Source organism: Diabrotica undecimpunctata, chromosome 8 (genome assembly GCF_040954645.1).
Source record: "Diabrotica undecimpunctata isolate CICGRU chromosome 8, icDiaUnde3, whole genome shotgun sequence".
NCBI classification, from domain to species: Eukaryota; Metazoa; Arthropoda; class Insecta; order Coleoptera; family Chrysomelidae; genus Diabrotica; species Diabrotica undecimpunctata.
In genome coordinates, this window is record NC_092810.1 from 138,213,195 (window position 1) to 138,220,597 (window position 7,403).

The following is a 7,403-nucleotide window of genomic DNA, read 5'->3' on the forward strand; positions in this document are numbered from 1 at the left end:
TTCATCAAAAAAATACCTCCACTTACTTGTAGACCACTTTATCAGATATGCTTTTTGCAGTTACTTCTAAAAATCGGACGACAGATGATTTCTTAAAATTGCCAAAATTCAAGATAAACACCCCATAAAAACATTTTTAACAGAAGGAATTAATTGAAAAAATAGTTAGAAATCATACGAAACATTTAAATATTCAATTAATTTTTACAGCAATAGACTGCCCATTCGCAAATGGCTTAAACGAAAGACGCAATCAAACATTAATGAACAGAATAAGATGCAAACAAAATGAAAGCAGAATTAGAGCATGGACAAAAATAGCCGACGAATGTATAGATGAATACAATAAAACAGATCACTCAGTAACCGGATATCTTCTTCTTACGATACCTATCCGTTCCGGATGTTGGCGATCAGCATAGCTGTCCTAACATTATTTGCAGCTATTCGGAATAGTCGCAATGAGTTGCAATAAGCCATATCTGTGTTCGTTTTTTAAAACATGGCCAAGATATTCTAATTTGCGCTCTTTGATTGTGTTAGTGATCTTGCATTCCTTGCCCATTCTACGTAGAACCTCAATATTAGTCACACGATCCTTCCATGAAATTCGTAAGATGCGTCTGTCACACCACATCTCGAAGGCCTCGAGCTTTCCTAAAGAAAATTTTCCTAAAGAAAATCCTAAAATTTTAGAAAATACATAGCATCTGATGATAGACATTTTGGTACTAACTGGAGACTTTATCGTAACATAACAATCACTTATGTTTGTACTTTGAGAACAATATCCGAAGTGGAAATTGAAACGTCAATAAACTTACTTTAACCTTTAATTGTGGCTTATTCCCATTTAAATAGTAATTACTTTAAAATGCCACAAGAAAATAGCTTTAGAACAATATTAAAATTATTCTGTAGTCTTCGCATGTTTTTGCATTTAATTTTTTTGGTATAGTTACGAAGGCCGACTTTAACCAGCTTTGGGGAATATTTTCAGTTATATATATTTTGTTAAATATAGTCGTTATCCATTGTATTCCTTGTTCGTCCATAAGTTTCAGGAATTCTTTAGTTTTTCTAATAGTTGCCGTGACTTCTTCAATTGTAATCGGGGGTCCTGTTTGGCATTCTATGTCTTCAATGGCAATCTGCCTTTCATCTGCAAATGTTACTTCCATATATTTCTTCCAAGTGTCTAGTCTCTCTTCCACAGTTAGTAGTGGATTACCTTGGTTGTCTGCCAAACATCCAACTCTTCTAGGCTTATATACTTTTTTAACTTTTTTGTGCATATTGGATGAATCGTGTGTCTATTGTAATAGCTGTATTTCCGCACATTGTTCTCTCAGCTGTGTGTCCTTAGCCATTCTGATTGCTTTTTTGATCTCTTTTGTCTATTCCTTTGGATAATGTCTTGTCCTGATCTTTGACCTTTCATCTCTCTTACATCATATCTAGAATCTCATTTGCCATCCACGATTATTTCTTAATTTTTGGTGGTTTGAGGAATTTTTCTTGTATATCTTGTGAAACTCTATGCAATTTTTCAAACTCCTGGTCTATTAAATCAGTTTGAATAATGGTATTCAAATTGCTATGTATATACTGTTTTACACTCTGTTCTCTGCGTTGGTCTTTGAGTAGCCTGATGTCGTATTTTGGGTTGTCACTACGTCGAATCTTCTTTAGCCTAACTCTCATTTTGCAAATCAGTGGGTTGTGGTCTGACTTGATATCGGCTCCTGGGTATGTCTTGACTGATGTAATGCTGTTACGGAATCTTTTATTAGCCGTGCTGTTTTAGACATAACCGGATATAGCCCAGAATATTTGCTTTTTGGAAAAGCTCACCCGAGGAACTGATTGAAGTGACAAACTTACAAAAAGATAAACAAATATACGCCTATAAAAATTCGCTACATCATGAATATAATAAAAAAAAATAATTTTTTTTATTATATTCTATTATTATATTGTTTTTTAAAATTTTTATTATCTATTTCAGTTTTTCTCTTGATAGTATTGTACTTAATTCATCGTCTTCTGGCGTTTCGAGTTTTATATTTTCATCCAGCAACTAAATTAAGTAAATTAATTTTTCATTAATCCACCTGTTTACCGTTTCTGAATGTCCTCCCATCGGATTTCCTGTCACGTCTGCTAAATATCATTTTTATCGATAATGATCGTTTTTTAATTCACAATTAAAATTTCTCACGTATTTGGTATGTCCAATAAAATCAATAAAGAAACCAAATGACTAAAATTGAAAATAACCACTTTTAGAAAAGATTTCATTAAAAATCGGTCATCTCCATTAATCTCAAATAAATATATTTTCCCATAACTAAACCGGATGTTCCGACGTTGGTTTCAAAATAGATCAAGTAAAGAAGCAAGAAAGAGGTGTTCTCCATGTGCATCTGATTGTGATTTATAAAGTACTTGTAAAATATTTTCCGATTCGCTCTAATCTGAACATTATAGATAGGTATGCAATAGATAGATGCACATCATTATTATTAGCTTATTTTACATTGCAACAGTGGCGTAGGTTTAATTACCTTGTAACCGTTGGTAACTTAATTACAATATGTTTGTCACTTACACTATCAACAGTTAGAAGTTATTTATCTGCCGATATGAGGAGTGCGCAGTGAGAGTAACTTTACGAAGATTATGTGATAAAGGAATTATTACTATAACTGCATAAGCTATAACAAAATATCTATATATGTGGACAAAAATAGGGAATATTTCGAAATTTCTTAAATATGTTTAATAGAATCAAAACACTTTTCATTAGAAATAACACTTCATTTTACACATTTTACGTAAATCATTTTATTAAAATGAAATTATGCAATTTGAGCATGATAAATTATGTCCAACTCCGCCTGAAGTTTTGTTGGGTCTATTCCAAAAAAAGAATAACCGAAAAAAGCAGAAACACATATTTCACAAAAAGTGATGGAATCGAAGAAAGCTGGGCAAAAATTAAGTCTTAATATCATAGCCTCGGCCAAGGAAGTTCTTGGTGAAAGAAAAATAAATAAAAATAAATTGTTCCCAAGGCGAAGAACTCCATAGTTTTGTATAGAAGTGAAGGAAAAATCTAAGGAAAAGAAAAAAGCTCATCTGAAATACATGCCAACCAAAACACAAGAGGCATACCATAGTTACAAGACAATTAGAAACGAAACACATGCATTTGTAAGAAAAATAAAAAAATGATCACTGAGAACGCTTTTTGAAAGAAATGGAACATGATTTTTACGGTCTGCAAAAGGAACGGAGGTAAAGGAACTAATAGAACCAAAACACATAGAATAGGATACGTGGATTGACTACCTAAAAAAGCTCTATGCAGAGGAAGAACAAACGACACTAGAACCGGAAACACCAGAAATTACCACAAATAAAGAACTTAATATAAATGTACAGGAACAGAAAAGCAGCAGGTAAAGACGGGATACCAAACGAGTTAGTGAAATATTGTGGAGCAGAAATGGCAGAAAAATTAACAACATTAATTAATAAAATTATAAAACACAATAAAATAGCCAAAGAATTGAGAACAAGCGAACTAATTGTACTATTCAAAAAAGGAGATAAAAACAGCCAGAAAACTACAGAGGTATTATATAAACTTGTTAAATACTACGCTAAAACTTACATCTAAAATTTTACAAGTACTAATAAATCAGAGGATAAGTTAAGCAGACGAACAACAGGGTTTTCGTAGTGGAAGATGGTGTGGAGATGCAATATTCATAAAGCAAATTACTGACAAATCACTAGAGTATAATATACCAGCATATCTATGTCTGATTGACCTAAAGAAAACGTTTGACAGAGTAAGACTCAAAGATGTAATCCATCTTCTGTATAATAGAGAAGCTCCCCTAAATATTATAAAAACTATCGAAAACATCTACCAAAACAACAAAATGGAAGTCAGAATAGATGGACAACTTACAGAACCTATAGAAATCGGCAGCGGAATAAGACAAAGGGATTCGTTGAGCTCCATGCTCTTCAATTTGATCATGGATGAAATAATCAAAAGCGTTAACAAAGGAAGAGGATACAGAATGGGAAACAAAGAAATCAAAATACTCTGTTACGCAGACGACGCAATATTGATAGCCCAAGATGAAGATAGTCTGCAAAGACTGCTCCACAGATTTAACATAAGAGCATGTGTGTGTGTAGTTTCATTTTATGACTAGAGACATAATCTATTAGCCTATTATGTTTTGAGGTATTAATTAATTTTTTTTTAAACAATTGTTATAGAGAGAACCCGTAACAACAATAAAATCTTATCTTCTATTAACTTACATATAAGTACGTACCTACGTTAAATTTTTTTTTTTTATTATCATTTTTTTTTATTTTTATTTTTTTTGATTTTTTTTTTATTTTATTTTTTTTTTATTTTATTTTTTTTATTATTTTTTTTTTTAATTTTTTTTTACTGGAAGGGAAAGGAAAATATATGGTTTTTCTGATTTATTACATACGCCTAGGGGTCTATCAAGGCGATTTGCACAACACAAAATTAGACCACGGATAGAAAGGTTAACAACTGGGTTAAAACAAAGGACTTATATAATATAACTAACTTTTTATGTTTAAATATATACACTGTTACCATAATACATTTAAAAATTCAATTTCATTTCACGTATGTGGCGAAAAATTATTTCATATATATGCAAGTTATTGGTTTTTATTAAATCTGATAAATTAAAAGGTCTTTTAATACTAATTTTTTCCTTATTGATATACTCGTATATTTCTACTATAAATTGGTTTATACATCGTGTATTTAATGAGCAATTTAAAACTAAATGCTCAATTGAGCCTTCTTCACCACATTCGCAAAATGGAGTTTCGGCTAAATTAATTCTAAATTTATGTAACGGAGACAGAGCATGGTTAAATCTTATTCTACATAGTATTTAACATAAGAGCAAAAGAATTTAATGTGACAATCTCATCTCAGAAAACTAAAACAATAGTAGTCAACAAAGAACCAACTAGATGTAAAATAGAAATTGATGGCATCAGTATTAAACAAGTAATGAAAATGAAATACCTGGGAATTACACTGTCTAGCTATGGAGACCTGGACAAAGAAGTTAGAGATCAAGTACAAAAAGCAAATAGACTGGCAGGATGCCTTAATAACACTATATGACGAAACAGACACATTAACACTGAGATGAAATCCAGAATTTATAAAGCCAGTGTAAGACCAATAATGAAATATGCCTCAGAAACAAGACCCGACACAGCGACAACGCAAAAGCTACTGGAAACGGCAAAGATGAGAGTACTGAGAAGAATTACAGGAAATACGCTGAGAGATCGAAAGAGAAGTGAAGACATTAGAAGAAAATGTAACGTACAATGTAAAAATGAATGGACACAAAATAGAAAAAAAGAATGGAATAACCACATAAGCAAAATGGAGGAGACGCGTGTCGTCAAAATAGCAAGAGATAAGTCACCAATCGGCAGAAGAAATATCGGACGACCGTGCAAAATATGGAGTGACAACCTTCCATAAAGGTATTAATCCGCCAATCAACAAGCAGAATTGCTTATAAAGAGGAAGAAGAATAAGATATGCAGTTGGTAAGAACAAATATTCACGGCTGCGATACCTTCGTCAGTGGACTGGCTTATTAGCAGATGAATTGTTACATGCCGCTCAAGATCGAGAACAATATCGGCAAATAGTCATGGAAGCTACCTACGCCTAATTTAACACGGTACTCAAAGAAGAAGATGGGACCAACATATAACAGACAAAATAAAAATTAGAATTAGAAGAGCATTTGTGGACTCGGTCGTAAAATATGGAAGTGAAGTGTGGACTTTAAATGTTGAAGCAAAGTGAAAATTATTAATTAAGTAGTAGATGTGGACTATCTTTGAAGGATTGTTAGAATATCTAGGCGGGTCATAATTAGCAACGAGACTTTTAGAGGTAGATTAAATGCCACAAATACGTTAACAGACAAAATAGAAAGCAAATGTGTCAAGAGTGTTGTGATTTGGGCATCTGCTGCTGATGGAAGAAAGTGGATGGCCCAACAGAGAATTTAGATGGAATCCATCAGGAAGACGTAAACCGGAATTATATATACATACATGAATAAATTTAGTTATTTGACCAATATATCGCCCCATGAGATCTTAAATTTGTTTGATGTCTACAGTTTATCCATCATACACTCTGGCCAGTATAACGTATCAAGATATTACTGATACGATATTAAAAATGATGAGCATAATGGTGGGCACTGATTTAGATGTCATAGAAGACGAAAGAAATTTAAATTGACTAAAACGCTGAGAAAAACAATGGAAATACAAATGAAATCGAAAGCCAGTAATCTGTGGCAGCTTGAACTTTGTATGGGTGCAAGGAACGAGTTTACTACAAAATGTATTATAACTTTAGTCTTCAAAAAGATCTATTATCAATGTGAAAAATGTTTTATAATTATAAGTTTCATATATCGATCCCTCCTAGAAAAAACATTTTAGTAATATCTTGACAGATATTTAAAAAAAAAACAAAAAATATATTGTCTCAATATTTTTATAACAATAATAGCTAGAATAAGAAAATTGTATACGATTAAATTAATATTGAGACGCACCGTATAAAATTGTCCGAAAATAGGAACAAAATGATTCCCGATAAATTCTAAGTTTAGCAGTTCGAATTCAACAAGTTGAAGTTGAAACAAACTGATATGAAACATACGGGTGAGTAGGCAAAAATAAACCGAAAAACAGAACCTTTACCTCATCAACCGGAGCGAATCTTAACAAATACTTTATTTTTATTTGTCTATACTTCTACATCCCGACAAACGGTGGTCCTGCGCATAACAAATGAAGACACGTGTGAGAGATAACCACGAACAATTGCATGTGGGTACTTACCAATGCAACTAGATGATGTTGACAACTATATTTGGTCGATTTCAATCTTTGAAGCCACAGTAACTGCGATTCTTTGTACAAAACAGTTCGACCACGGCACACTTGGTACGGTGTGTGGATGCTTTGCGCTGCTAACAGCGTTGCCGGCTGCTAATCGTTTTCTACGTTAATGGAGAGTTTTGGTTGCTGCAATAATTGCCATGGGAATCAGTGGCGTGGTTTTCGAAATAGGTGAAAGTATGCTGGTTGGTCAATGCTAAATAGAAACCTTAGTTGTTTTTCAACAGATGTTGGATTTACTGCAATACGTTGAAAAAGGTTGAATCATTCTGTTAAAAATGTGTACCCAAATTAAAATTGTAATTAAAAATATAAAATGAATTTTTCCATTATTTAACAAATTAGAATTAATGTAATTCGATTTTTATTAA

The 7,403-nt window shown here is 32.4% G+C and overlaps 1 protein-coding gene across 2 annotated transcripts in view; it reads right to left on the minus strand.

Moving 5' to 3' along the window:
* The window catches only part of Amun (protein amun), a 114,231-nt gene extending 107,117 nt beyond the window's left edge, over positions 1 to 7,114 (minus strand). The window contains exon 1 of one of the 2 annotated variants that reach the window (XM_072541140.1): positions 6,973 to 7,114. The gene's annotated coding sequence lies outside the window, so the exon portion shown is untranslated. The remainder of the gene's footprint in view (positions 1 to 6,972) is intronic. The other variant, XM_072541139.1, reaches the window with a different exon arrangement.
* Positions 7,115 to 7,403: the final 289 nt, after the last annotated feature.